The sequence below is a fragment of the Protopterus annectens genome, chromosome 5.part0 (genome assembly GCF_019279795.1).
Source record: "Protopterus annectens isolate FY-2018-M chromosome 5.part0, PAN1.0, whole genome shotgun sequence".
In the NCBI taxonomy this organism is placed as follows: Eukaryota; Metazoa; Chordata; order Ceratodontiformes; family Protopteridae; genus Protopterus; species Protopterus annectens.
The window spans coordinates 1,703,610,316-1,703,626,094 of NC_056735.1; the positions used below are offsets into that span (position 1 = coordinate 1,703,610,316).

Consider the following 15,779-nt stretch of genomic DNA (forward strand, 5'->3'; position numbering starts at 1 on the left):
ATATTTGTTTTATTTAGTCAACATGTGATTTAAAACTGCTTATCAGAATAGTCTGAAAAGAAATAACTAAATGCATTTTAGATACTAAGTATGTATAGATTACAAGTATTAAAGTCTGGAGTTGATTTTGTAAGACAAAATAAGCATCAATTTAATAGTTCTTGAGTCTGGGACCTATGATCTCCTGCGTTATGGATGACCAAGATTAAAGTGGTGCTTGATCTGTTACATATGTTATTTTGTACAGAAAAAAATGTGGACATTTATGCTAATTTATATAACACATATGTGAAAAATACTAATGCAGACCAAAGGTGGCAATATGAATAAAGTCACACAGCAAAACTTAGTAATGTGAAGTGATGATGCAATACCAAATAAAGAAGAGATGTCTACCACATATTATTGTCTATAACTCTGTTTTATCAGTTGTTATTACATTACTAATGAAAACCTTATAATCTTCTGAGTGTAATGTTTTTTTTCTGAAAGCAAAGGCAGAGACTTTTTTAATTTTATAGTGCCGGCTGTAGGATTTCAGTTTCTACTTGAAGTTTGTGTACATTTTACAAATGTAACACAATGTTTTATAAATTTGTATTAGGTAGTTTGTTAATTAACATAGCCTTACTATCAATAAAATTCATGATCTTCTGATTCACAGATCATACAATTATTTGTTAAATATTTTTTTAATTGATTCATTTGTTTATACTGTAACTGGACAGTTCATCTCACAACCTTGTCAGTCATGCCTCTGGCCACAAGGACAAGGATAATGAAATGCATATAGACAGTTTAGAGTAGCCAATGGAAATGTAAGCTTTGTAGAGATAAGAGGAAACTAAAGTACCTAGAAAAAGCACAAGCAGATATAAGAAGACATGCCACACAGACATTGCTAGGAAATCACAGAACCCTGGATCTGTGAAACTGCTGCAAGGCAGATAAAACAAGAGCATGCGCTCTCCAGGCAGTGTCAGGAGATCACAGATGATCCCTGGATCTGTGAAACTGCTGCAAGACAGACCACTGATGAGGAAGCAAATAGTTCAGTTACATTTGGAGTATTCCTTCAACAGAAGTGTTTAGTTTCATTTGCACAGTCAATATTTGATTATGTAAATCCATCTTTCTAAATACAAATGAGTTAGAAATATTTTTAGCAATGTGTTTTCCTCATGGTACGTTGTTAAATTAAGAAAAAAAAAACAATATTTCACTTTGTTCCAGATCACCTTATCCATTCAGGTTCTTTTCATAACATTCAATAACAGGCATCAACACTAAATCTCAAGAGGATAATTAGTTACCTAATATCTACATAACATATGTATAGTTAACTTTCAACAGGATTTTAGCACTGGCTAACAACCTTTCTTCTGAGCTAACAATCAACAGGGTTTTAGCACTGGCTAACAACCTTCACTCTGAGCTAACAATCAACAGGGTTTTAGCACTGGCTAACAACTTTTCCTCTGATCTAACAATCAGCAGAGTTTTAGCACAGGCTAACAACCTTTCCTCTGATTTACCAATCAACAGGGTTTTAGCACTGGCTAACAACCTTTCCTCTGATTTATCAATTAACAGGGTTTTAGCACTGGCTAACAACCTTTCCTCTGATTTACCAATCAACATGGTTTTAGTGATATCCCACTTCTTCCACACAGTATTTTGTTCTCATAGAATAACTTGCTGTGTAGCCTAAAACCATATTTGGTCTTATTAGCTTTAAGTGTGAGTGCAAGCCTATGCTCTAAAGACTATATCTGCATCATATATAGCCAAATTCTCATGCCTTGCCCTCAGCTGAGTTGCATGCATAGCAGACCCAACCTCATCTAATTATCTGAATAACTGGAATGAGCTTACTATTTACAATATGGAGTGTGAGTTATAAGACATCTTATGCCCTCCCTACTCCTACCTTTTATATCTTGTAAAAATATCTGACCTTGTTACCTGCTTTGGTGGAAAGGTGAGTTTTCCCAAAGCCAGTTATTAAACTGCATCCTTTTGACAGCAGAAAGCAGCAGTTCACCAGTCTAGTCTGCCTTTAAAAAACATTTAACATTCTGTTTCACCTCCATTCTTTTTTCACCTTAACCATTCTCCACCTGTCCCATGCCCTCTGGAATACCATGGATTGACTTTACACCACGAATTCTAGCTGTCCGGCCCATGTGTTCACAGCCCTCTATGGCTGTGCTGTTTCCATTTTGCCTTTTTTGTTCCTCTTTCTTGCACCATTCTTCTCCCCAATCCTTCTATCTTTCTCCATATTTGTCTACTTGATGTAAAGCCTGCCTTATATATGTCTCATTTACACTTTCTTCTTATTTTATCACATGCTTTGTTCCTTCCTGTAGCAACCCTGTAATTTAATTGCTAATCCTGAGATAAAATACTTTGCTTTTTAAGTTCAGTTTATTACAGATTTTCTTTTATATTTCATCTTCCAGCCACAAAGAAACTACTAACAGTATTTACATAAACAATTACTACAGGCATAGGTTAATATACTTTCCTTTGACATCTAGATGTCTAATTACAACTTTTCATTTACTGTGCTGCAGCCTAAAAGTAATTTGATATGGGCCAGCTACAGCTTTGGGCTTGTCTTTTCTCTACCAACTGTTTCTGCAGGTGGATTGAGCAGGAATACTACCCATTAGCATTTAGGGTAAGACTGCATTGACCCTAACCAACTGCCTTGATAACTGGGGGTGCCCTAACAGTTTCTTTGTAAAGCATTTTGACACATCAATGGTATGACATACTCTATATCCTCCCTATTCACCTCTGCCACCCTTTATGCCCCTTTAATGTATGCCTTCATTATTACTGCTTGATATGGGAGAGTCGCTGTTCTAAGAGACAGCTGTGTGTGCCTCCCCGTATGTTTATTGTCTCATACCTATTCCCTAGCCTACAACTCCTCTCCCTCTCTCTCTCTCTATATATATATATGTTTTTCTTTTCTCTCTGTCTCTGTGTCCTGCATTCTGCTTCAACTTTTTCATCATCATCATCACCATATTATTATTATGATTATTATTATTATTATAAGTAGTAGTATTGGTATTAGTATTACACCATCATTCTCTGTTTTTCCAATTTAACAACAATCTAAATTCATGACCACAGCCCAGGATAAATGTTTGCCTTACAAGCTCCCTTTGTCCCAGATCCGCTTATGCATTTAGTCTTTTTTTTTTTTCAAATCATTAACATCAAATTTTCACGTGACTCTTTAAAATTGTCATGTAAAATGCTCTGGAAACAGTGAGTCCTTAACTCACCACACTGTGATTAACTAGGCTATGGACTGTCTTTTCTGTTATCACATATCCTGTATCCCTTGTGTATCTTGATCTGTAGTTTGGTGTAACATGGTTGCCTCGCTCACAGACCAGTTGCCGATGCCCACCACACTTATGTAGGCAAAAGGCACAAGTTAAATATATAAGCCTAGCTCTCTATTACTAATATCTAAATGATGCATTACTAAAACATTGTGCTGTTCCTTTTTCATATTCATCCTGTTAAATGACTTAAGCTACTTTTCTATAGCGAAGAAATTTTCCATATTCCTCTAATTGCACTGTAGAGAACATGATTGTGATTAAATTAGTCAAAATGCCCACTAAGTATCTTAAATCTTTAATCAAAAGTCTTTATAAGTCTATACCTGTCATAGGGCCAAAATCATTTCCCAATAAGTGAAGTTGTAAGAAAATCAGACAAACCTGTTATTTATTTAATTTTAACCATAGGCCTTTTCTCCGTGCTATGCCATTTTAAAGACAAAAGAAAAACAGCTTAAGTGAAAATCTCTTGCTGGTGTCTGGCCTTCTGTATACCATAACTGAATGACAGAAGGGAAGTTTTCAAACTGTTATATTATATAAAGTAGTGGTTAAATCAAGTATTGTTTTTTTATATGTTCTTTATGGCAAGCCATATACACCACTGACTTCTAAGTAGTGTGTTGCAAAGAATCACTGAATAACATGTGTAAAGTCAGAGATATGTTGAGGAGGGCAAATCTGAGTAATGTCATGTTGCAGGAGATTAGACGTGGCTAGAAGGAGATGCAGGAACCCAAAGCAGTAACCATTTCAAATGTCAAGACCTGTGAGGGCAATTCCCAACACATGGAGCCTGAATAGCTAAAAAAACAGACTTACATAAGTCTGAAATAGCCATTTCCTGAAATATTCCCTTTCTTCAAGAGATGTCAATCTCAGAATTGGCGTATATCTACGTCTGGGTGTGTGGGAGGCTTGCCCCCCCCCATTGGAGTTGTAGGGGACATTGCACCCTACTGAAAAAAGAAGTTTAAGGAGAAGACGATGTTCAACATTCACTCTTCTCATGGATTTTTGATCTTGTTTTCTGTCAGAACTCAGAGGTATGAGTGCCGACATATCAATAGGGAGCCAGTGGAAGTACTAGGTTAGAAACAAAGTTGTGTGCAGTACAATAAGTATGGAGTCCCTATCTTGCATAGAAAACAGATGGAGTGGGAACATTAAACAAAGAAATGACTCCTGAAGGAGGTGGGCTGTCTGCTTATGCAAAGTAAAAGAGCAAATTGCCTTCCTGGGTAATTTTTAAGGTTCAAAGAGGGATCACTCTGAAATAGTTAACTAATTGCCTACAAGCCAACAGGATATCTTAGAGTGCAGTTATTTCAGGAAAGGGAGATTCCTAAAATGCATGATGGAGGTAGCAGTATTGAGGATGCATATTCAGCTGAAACTTAGAATGTGGCTAAGTCCTTGAGAACACTGGCCCAGGCAGTACGTTTAGCAGGTTTATAGAAAGAGTACATTATCAAGTGACAAGGATAACACTTACATTGTATATGGGAAGTAGTTGCTTATTCTTTCTTGTACTAGTTACTTTCACAGATAACATGGAGTGAGACTAAGTAAAAATATTTATCCCTGATCATACCTCACTGAGTGCAGAAGTTTATGGACTGTGCATACAGCCTAACATCTTAACATGGAGCTTAAATTTCTTGCCGCTTAAAGGACAAAATGCAGCTATGAAGGAGCCATGGTGCAGTTGTGAGAAGCACAAAAAAGTTGTGAGATTATTGCACAGACAGCATTTATAAACAGGGAGAGGTACGGCATTTACAGATAAGAGCTGGAGGTAAAGGTGGAGCAGGTTAAAATTAAATCAGGAAGAGAGTGAAATGAAAACGCCCAGACTAGAGTTAGGCAGTAAGCACCTAAGCACCAGGTTGAACATAAAACATAAAACAGCATTGGCTCAGAAGCAGATTGGTACAAAAAGGGAATATTGTTTGCTCACCTGACAAGTAACTATGCTAATACTAAGTGCAAAGAAATCCAGTGGTGCATATAGTACTGACTGAGAGGTCATCATGCAGAAATTTGCAGAGTACTGCATGGGTTACTATAAGCCAGGTAAAGAGTTGGGCTACGGTCCTCTTAATGGAAACTTTTAGTTTACATGTTCTTCTCAAGTCCTAACAAAACTAATACATGTACTAGACCGTCTGAGTCATAACAAAACTGATATATGTACTAGATCATCTGAGTCCTAACAAAACTAATACATGTATTAGATGCTCTGAGGCAGAAGTGCAACTGGACATGAAGCAGTTAGTGAGGCATAAAGCCCCTGGAGGGCATAGCCTCCTGATACATTTCTGCTAGAGTCCACCACAGTTGACATTTATATAGCTACAGGTGCTGCTGACATGTGAGGAGAAGGCCCAGTAGCAATGAATGAAGCTATAATCTCCCTGCTGCATAAAACAATCTAAGAGTGTATGCAACCCAGCAATCAAAGGCCTGTGTCTAAATACAGACATAAAAAAGTCTAACAAAAATACTTGCAGAAAAGCTGAAGAAAGTCATTCAACCCTTAATGTCAGAAACATAAGTAGGTTTCTTGTAAGAAAGAATCATGTGACTTGTAGTTGTACCAATACCTACAGCAGAAAATACGGTAGCAGTAGCAACAGCCTACAACCCTGTAAAGGTTATTTACATGGATATTTAGTATTAATAAACTTTGCAGAGTTTGACATGCTGAACTGTTCTTGTATGCTTTGGATGTGTAAAACAATTGGATTTGGCCCAAAATATCTAAAATGGTTGCGCTTGTACATATGAAAGCCAGGCCTCGGCTATTACTAAGTTTTGTTATTAGCAAACCACTTCAGCCTAGGAGAGGCACAAATCAAGGACAATACTTAGTGTTACTCCCATAATAAATCCTGATCTTGAAATCTATTGTTAGAGAGTTTCAAATGTTGTCACCCTAACACTGGCACTTGCAGGGCTTAACCTCCATAAAGTTAGGTTAAGATGAATGTACCCTCCTCCACATTCTTCTCTGATTTAGCAACTGACTCTTAATAGTACCACCCTGAGATTGTTAACAAGTTCAGAAGTCAGCAGTGTTGTTGTTTAAACGTGAAATGTACTTCTGTTTCCATTAAATTGTCTAATATTGACAAGGAAAATAATGTTATGATTATGCACATGAGCACAGAATTACTACTAATTAATGTGTGATCCCCTGCTACATCATAAGAGACATATGCTGGAGTAACTCTCTCATAGCAAAAATGGCAGCCCTGCTAGTTAAACACTGTCAGAATGTGATACCCATTAGTAAAACGTCCCCATCTGTTTAGCTGCTTGTGACATAAAAACACCTGCCATTAAAGTAAGCCACTTTAGTTATGCAATCTGCATTCTCAAATCAGATTTCTAGGCTCATTTTCTTTCTGCTTATCCTGCCAAAATAATATTAAGCTATCTGAAATGATTTCTATAACTTTAAGGCCTTCTAACACCCAGACTGTATGATTCCTTCCTAAGGTACTTTTTAAGAATCGTGCCACACTACACCCAGAAGACCTGTCTAGTTTAACAGCCTTAGAAAAGGTGGGCAAATGGACTTGTAGTCTATTTATCCTTGTCTTCCTTTGATATACCAAACTACATATATATCACAACATTTCCAACCTTTATTTTCTGGCAAGCAATGTCATTTGTCAGGAATTATGCTATTATCAGCTTTTTGGTTATTGACATTTGCTTGTTAAGAAAGGAAACCCAAATGATATTTTGATTAAACCCTTGCATTAATAATTTTATCTTATTCTTTCCAGGGTAGTGGGAAGATTAATTATGAAATTCACGCTAAAGACCATTCCCATATCCCTTCAGTAACTCATCCTTCAAATGACAATGAGTTTCTCTGGCTGATATAATAATTAATTCATGAAGTTATTAATAATCAATGAACAGAGGATGAGAATGAAAAAAGTGTAAAAAATTTCCTCATCCAGAAACTTACAGGAATTAATCAGTCTAAGGTCTTATTGACAACTAAGGGCCAGTGTGTATATAAAACACACCTGGTTTATTGGTGGTCCCAAGGCTATTTCCATACTCCAATTTCTGGCACACAAATCTGTCTCAAATCAGCAGATGTTTCCACATGAGATAGTTGCCCACTGCCTAGTGTTTCTTTCTGCTGCACCCCCCCCCAAACCCCTTCTTTCCAGTTTTGATACTAACTTATTTCTCCTTTTTCAGATTAGGCCACTACCTGGTGTACACTTTGGATCAGTTGTTTAAGGATCATTGCCTTTGTACTAGACAAAGCATTAGTCAGAACACTTGAGCCAGTGTGCAGTGGTGTTTTCAACTAATCTGATGTTTTTGTCAGGTGGCACCATGTATTGTTCCCCAACAAGCTTTTTATATTATATTGATGGTTCACTCAAGTTTGTCATCCATCTATAATGAAAAGTAGAGGTGATAGATGATATGTATAAAAGTATCATAGTGTCACTTCATAGTCAGCAGTCAATGAAGACATGCCAAAAGTGTTTCATGAAGTGGGCCCTAGCACATTTAGCTGTGTATTTAAAGTCACTCTCTGTTTGCTGTTAAGGAAGGTGACTACCAGTGTAGTAAAGTAGGGAAAATGTTCCCTTTCGCAGAGATCTGCCTCTTGATGATTAACTGTAGAGTATTTCTTGCAAAGTCTAGGATCCTACTGAGGTGGAATGAGAACAACAGACTAGCAAATGTCCATCAAGTTATCTAGTGTATTTTGGAGGTTACTTTTCTGTGCTTCAAATGACAAAATTGGGCTTCTGATCTGAAGTTTTTATTTCTTCATCTGTCTCACAGTGTGCATCCCACCACCTATCTCAGACACTTCATCTCCATGACCTCTGGTTTCTTAACTGCTGTGCTTTCACTACCCAGGTTTCTGTACCACACAGCAGTACTTTCTGCACCACTGGTTTCCACATCTTACTTTTTAGTTTCTTTGGCATTCTTCTGTCACACACTACCCCTGACACTTTGTGCCAGTTGGCTGCTGTCCCTTTAATTCTAGCTTTGACCTCCATTTCAGACTTCCTTTCTCCTCAGCCATCCCTTTGGGATACTCAAAGCTGCTAATGTATTGCATTATTTTGATATCTACTTCAATTTTCAGCTTCTTCTGATTCCCCCCATCTGCTGTCGTTACAACCATTTTTCAGTTTTATCCAGTGTGCCTTCTTCAGAGTCTGCCTGTAGTGATACATCTTCTGCATACAGCAGCTTTGATGATCTGTCCCCTTGACCTGTTTGCTAATGTAGTTAATCACTGGTATGAACAGCAGTGGTCTCAGAACTGAATCCTGATGGATAGCCACTCCCAATGGGGACCCTGTCTCTGAGTCTGAATGCTGTTCATACTTGTGTCATTCGGTCCTTGTACACTTGCACTAATTCTGTCTTTATTTCCACAACTTCAAACCATTACAGGACTGTCTAAATCAGCTTTCTTGGCACCATGTAATATGCTTTCTCCAAGTCTAGGAATGCCCAGTTGGATTCTTTCCTCATCCCTAGCTTCTTCTCAACTATCTGTCTCACTGCAAACATTGGGTCATTTGAGCTGTATCCTGATTTGAATGCAAGATGCTCATCTCCCATCTTACTTTCTACGACTCTTCATATTCATTTATCAATCACCCTCTCCAGAATTTTTATGCAGTGTGACAGGAGTTTGAAACCTTTATGTATTGTCTAAAATTGTGAATGTCCCCTTTGTCTTGTACATTGGCACTAGAATGCTTATTCTCCAGTCATACTGCTTTGAGTACCCTCAGCAGCCATTTCTTCCCTAACTTGCCCACCATCTTGATTGTGTCTGCTGTGACCTCATCTGAGCCTGCTGCATTGTCTGACTTCATTTTCCCAGAGGGGCCGCCCATGTAAAACTAGTAATGAATGGCATTGCTCATTGCATCACACTGTGCAAGTCCAGCCACTGCCAGATACTACATCTATTTGCTTCAGCTGCCATCAGTAGCACAAATAAGATAAGTGTCATTGTGTGGCAGCAGGCAAACATGAAATAAGGTAATGCTTTCACATTTAGTCTAACTGCTACTGTAACTCATATGGCTCATGATGTGCTTTGTAGAGTGTCAATGTAATGGATGGTAGCTTCTAATCCACTATGGGTTGTATTTCTGAGATGACAATTTTCAGCTTTTAGTCTTCAGATGTGCCAAATTTCCCTCCTATGTGTTTACTGACACCTTCAGTATGAGTGCTTCTGTGGCTTCCCTTAATAACTCACTAGTATAGAGTATTTGTCTAACAAAGGCCTAGGTTTACTTCCAATGAGGCCTGTTTTTATTTTCTTGTTGTCAGTCTGTAGATGTGCAACATTTGCCTGACACTTTCACTCTGACTACTGTTGCGGATCTCCTTGTTGAGAAACTGAGTGTATAATGTAAGTGGGCAGAGCTGGTGGGTTAAGTCCCCACAGGAGTTAATATTTTACTTTTTACATGAGATTCACATTATAGTACAGGTACACTAATCAAACTGTGAGGTAATCAGGACTGGTGTAGGACAGTACATCATGTTACTTTACTGTGTTCTACCTTTCCTGTCTGAAGGTCACATAATTTGTCATTCAGTTATTATCATAAACACTTCTCTATTGTGGTTTGAATCCCTGTTTTGGTCAACAGCTGCCTTTACTGTTGATTGTGTACTAACACCTCTACATTCGCTTGCACCTGGTTGCTGTACTACCACCTTTGCTCTTCACCCTTAACCATCCTTACCATTTTCCCTATCATAGAACATCTGTGCATATGTATTGCTTTAAATTACAATGCATTGGCTACATAGTTTTGCGGTCTGTGCATGCAGACTCATGATGACGATCATAACTGCTCAGGCATGTCAAAGTTTACACAGCTGCTCTTACTTTAATCTGGCCACCAGGTGCTCTAAAACATTTTGGCCACAGGTCTGTACTGCGACCATGACAAGAAGTTGCTTACGGCAGAAGTGGCATTTTGGAATCCCTATGTAAGTGTTCCCAATGCATATAATGATTACTGGGGTATTTCAACTAAAAATAGCCTGTAGCTTAAAGCAATGTAAGTGTTTTTAGTTTTACCTGCTTATGAATAGAACAAAATAGTTAGACAATAGCAAATGTCTTTAGACAAGATTTGTTCACTCTGTGTGCACCATGACATGAGTAGACCTCACTAGTCTGACACAATACAGATTTATTTTCTTGCTTTCATGAGTTCACTAAGTAGTGCATAAAGTTTCTTAGGTTCTACTGAATGCCCTGATGCACATTTGATAATTGTGCCCTTGTGACTCATCAGCTGTTTCCATCATGCCATCCATCTGCCCAGTCCTTATTGGAAATATCCTCCCATTGCTTTGGTAGCTTTTATAGCTTCCAAGGAGGTCTTGGGTCCCAGAAGAAAATAGATCTTAAAAGCAGCATAATATGGTAGTTTAAGCTGCATGCAATGTGCTCTGCAATTTTATGTCTAAGAGAAACACTTTTCTCCTTTTTCCTGATTACTCCACAATAGCCCTTATCACAAATATCAAAATGTCTTTAGCTCGACAGCCTAAATGTCAAAAAAAAAAAATAATAATCCAAACTCCAGTGTGCATATTCTGAGACATAACCTTGGAGGATTTAAATTAAAAATAATAATTTTTGGAAGAGGCAAGCCCCCTTTGTACTCCCATTTGGTGGTCTCCCCCCTTTCCCTCCCTAATTAAATAGATCAGACCCTGAGAGTACACAATACCGAGGAAAGGGAATATTTCCCAACTGTGGTGATAAGTCAGTCCCACAAAAAATTCAGTCAGCTCTCCTGTTGACCAAATGCAACAGGCAGAAAAGCTGTTGATTAAAACAACAGTCTAATAATTTTAGGGTTAAAATGTGTGTGTGTGTGTGTGTGTGTGTGTGTGTGTGTGTGTGTGTGTGTGTGTGTGTTTGTTTTATATATTAAGACGTTCTGCTTTCCAGAGCTGCCACAAAGCAGAGGGCACCCACAGCATCATAGCTGAACCTAACTTCCCACATCTGCTCCCTATTTTAGATATGCACACCTCAGAGATGGTCAGCATTTCAGATGTTGTGAACACTCAGGCCACAAGTAGGACCAGTGGGAGATCTCTTAGGTAAAAGTGTCAGTCTATGAACTGGATGCACACTTGTCTTTGGTGCTGGAAGATCAGAAGGGTATTGGCTGTATTCACACCCTACATCTGCTGTTCTTTAGATGAGATGTTAAACCAAAGTCCCATCTGCCTGAGTTTCATGTAGCTTTGATGGATGTAAAGATGACTTGCCACTTATTTTAAAAATAACATAAAATAATGTAAAATAGGCTATTTACACTACAAAAATATTCATTAACACCCCAGTATTAACTCCATTGTTGTGCAACTATAGTTTTGTTCCCATCACAGTACATTTCAAATCCCATTTCTTATTATATAGTAATTCCCCAGATGTACCTTTCCATGTCTTCCGTTTACATGACAGCACAATTTTTATCCAGCTCTCTTCTGTCTTGTCTTTTCCAAACCATAACTATAAAGTATCATACTTAACCTAATATTTTGTAACCTGTATTGTTTCCATAATTTTTCAGTTTCTTCCCAATATCTCACAATCTTTCCCCATTTCATAAACACATGCTTGGTCATTTCTTCTTTGCCACAAACATTACTCAGTTTTTCTGAATACTGCTTATGTATCAATGAAGTCTTGAGTGCAATTTACTGTTAGCCTCCATAAAAAAAATGTTTCCATTTCCATAGCTCTCTGAACTTTTCTTTTTTCCAAAACTGATATCTCTGCCCTCTTTCTTTTACTTTCCATATTTACTTTCCCCAGTAATCATTTCTTTTAATATACCTGTGCTTCACAGGCTTCACATTTCTAGCAAGTATTTTCTACAATTTATACTGCCACACACGGAGCCCTACAGTGCTCAGATTTTTCTTAAATAAAACAAACAATTTAATAAATATTGCATACAGGCACACTGACACATTATTGTGATCTGTTGTTGGAAAATTTTATTTCACCAAAGTTGTTTAATTCCTTTAAGATGACCATCTTGTTATTCCAGGGATTTATTTGGTATCTTCACCATCCATAGTAAACCCACCTCTGAGACCCATAGTTCATAGGTTCATAGGTGCATACTAGGCTAATGGCCCTGAAGCCTTTACAAGCCTAGCCCATACAAGTGCTCTAGCATCATGCCACCTGATGTTAGTTCCCAGTGCCTCTATCAAGTAGAGCCACTGGAGTGATCCCCGGGGTGAACTTTCTATTACCCATCCACTTATCAAGATTTCTCTTGAAGAGGGATAGCGAGGTGCTCTGCTTGACATATATGGAAAGTCTATTCCAGAGCATGGACAATCTCTGGGTGAGGAACCTGTCCCTCCGGCATGTTCTGTTGATTGTGGTAATAAGATTGAGGTCTCTGGAGTGTGTGGTGCGGAGGGATTGGGATTTCTTTAGATGTAGCATTTCTAACAGAGCTGGGTCAGACATGGCTTTGTAAGTCGGGCAAAGATCGCCTCTAAGTAGGCGATATAAGACGGAGAATAGCTGGAGTCTTTTGAGTCTGTCCATGTAGAACATGTGTTTATTGCTTAGTATCCTCTTCATGAGGTACTTCTGTGGCCTCTCCAGGTGTTGCAGGTGTCTAGTGAGGTACATGCCAAATGGGGCATTATACTCAATGATTGGTCTAATGAGGGAAGAGTAGAGAGAGATGATGACCTCTTTCTTCCTGTATGCAAAACCTTTGGTAATGATATGTGCCACATAGAAGGACTTTCTGACCACAGTGGCAATGTGGTGGTCAACAGAGAGGTTGCTGTCAACCTGTGTCTCCAGATCTCTTATAACGCCTTCACTGTCCAGTGGGCTCCATTCAATGTGGTAATTAGTGGGAACTGAGTTTTTACCAATGGGGATGATGATGACACATTTTTTGGCATTAAGCTTAAGGCCATGGTTTTGACACCAGTCATTGGTCTTAGAGAGGCCTTTCTGTAGGATGTCTGCATCACTTGGGGAGTTAATAATCACTCCCAGCTTGCAGTCATCTGTGAACTTAGTCAGCCAGAGTCCCTTTGTGTTGGCCTGGATTTGTGAGAAATAGATGCCAAACAGGAGAGGACCCAGGACCAATCCCTGTAGGACTCCACTTCTGACTGGTCAGCAGTCTGATTTGGAGTGTACTACTTTCACACTGTGTGTTCTATCTGTGAGCCAATTTGCAACTCACCTAGTGATATAGGGGGTTGATGCCTAGTTTGATGAGTTTATAAATAATTCCCGAGTGAGAAATGGTATCAAAGGCCTTGGCCAGATCGAGGTAGGCTCTATACACTGCCTTACCTTCATCAACAGCCCTGGTGACTGACTCAAAGAAGTCAATCAGGTTGAGCAGGCATGATCTCCCTTTCACAAAGCCAAATTGTGTGGGGTATAGAGTTTGGAGATTTCCTATATTTTTGTTAATCAGGTCCATGATGATGCGCTCCATACCTTTACATATCAGACTCGTCAGCCTAGTGGGGCAATAATTCCCAGGGTCTGTAGTTACTCCCCCTTTATGGAGAAGGATGACTGTAGCAGTGCACCATTCAGTAGGGTCAAAGCCTGAGGTGAGGCTGTGACTGAACAGAGCACGCAGATGTGGTGCCAGTTCACTTTGTAGTTCATGTTGAACACAGCTAGGAATATTATTAGGTCCCATGGAAGCTGTATTCTTGGCCTTGGACAATGCAGCTTTAACCTGTGCTGCAGTAATGCTGGGTGCCTGGCATTCTTCTGGTATTGTGATTGGTCCTTTGGGGGGGGGGGAGACAAGTAAAGTTGGCAGTGAATCTGACGGCCAGTATGTTGGCAATATCTGTTAGCTCAGTATAGGAAGTACCATTGTGCAGTAACTCAGAGCAAATCTGGGTATTGCCGTGGAGGTTCTTAATATAACTATAAAAGGCTTTGTGATTGTGTTTAGTGTCTGCCACAATTCTGCCTTCATAGCTGGCTTTAGAGGATTTGATGAGGGATCTCAACTTTTTGTTGAGGCTAATAAGAGAGTTTTTCCAGTCTTGCAACTTCACCTTTTTCTGCAACAGTTTCTTCCATCTGTTTTAGAGTTTATTAATGGCAGAGGACCACCAAATTGGCTTCCTTTTTTTGGAGGAGACCATCTGGTTCTGTTGGGTATGGCTATTTCCATGCATTTATGTACATGTTCATACAGTGTATTGGTGTATGATTCAACAGTCATGCAGCTATTTTCCATTGGCATGGGTGCCGTGAATTTAGCCACCTCTGTTTTTAGGAGCTCAAAGTCAGCTATGGAGAAGTTTTTCAAGGTGGTTACCTTTGCAGGGGGTGTGGGTGAAATGTGGATTTCCATGGTGATTAATTTATGGTTGGATCTGACCAGGGAGGGATTGACTACTGGTGTAGATCAACAGTCTCCCATGTTAGTAATAACCAGGTTAAGGTTAAGGCTATTGCTTCCTCTAGTGGGGATCAAAATGAGCTGGTCCAGAGCACTGGAATTGATGAATTCCAGGAAGCATTTGGCCAGTGTCTTGGTGCTTGATTAGTTTTCCCAGTTGATGGAAGGGTAGTTGAAGTCTCCTAGTATGAGAGTGTTAGGTTGGACCTTGATAGATTCCAGGGTGCTTAGGAACATGGAGTGAGAGTCTAGGGACATGGTTGGTGACCTATAGCAGGCTATGACCTGGATCGCCATCTTATCCAATGTTAGTTGTACCTGAAGTATCTCAAATATGTTATGCTGGGCTAATAGTCTGGAGGTGTGCATATCCTTTATGAATATGGAGAGACCACCACCTTTGGAGCTACTGTCCATGTTTCGGGGCTGAAAGGTGTGGAATGAGTTATAAACCAAACACACGCACGAGGGACTAAGTGCACGGTCCAAACCAAAACTAAGGGTGAATCCAAAAATGGACCAGCACAATGGAAATGCAGCTAAAATAAATTTATTGTAGAAATCAATGCCATTTCTAATAAATAAATGGCTGGCAAACCAGTTTTGGCTATGAAAAGCCTTCTTCAGTGCTAAGACACAAATATTCAACAGTTAAGCAGCTCCAACATCCTGGTATTATATAGGGAGACCCTTAAAGGCATATTACAGAAAAAATGATAGTTATTTGATTATATACAGATGTCATGAAAAATGGCTACTAAATCTTGTCAATAGAAACATAATACCCAAATCACCAAAAATAACATGTGTACATCAGAGATTATAAATAAGATTCTACAATATGCATAGGTAAATAGGCTGGCATATTATTGCATTTCATTTAGTCCAGGTTTGAACAAAGCCCCTAACCTGGTGATCCACA

The 15,779-nt window shown here is 39.0% G+C and overlaps 1 protein-coding gene across 1 annotated transcript in view; it reads left to right on the forward strand.

The window, feature by feature from the left end:
• The window catches only part of LOC122801841 (hydroxyacid oxidase 2-like), a 458,779-nt gene that overhangs the window by 814 nt on the left and 442,186 nt on the right, over positions 1-15,779 (forward strand). The window lies entirely within an intron of this gene.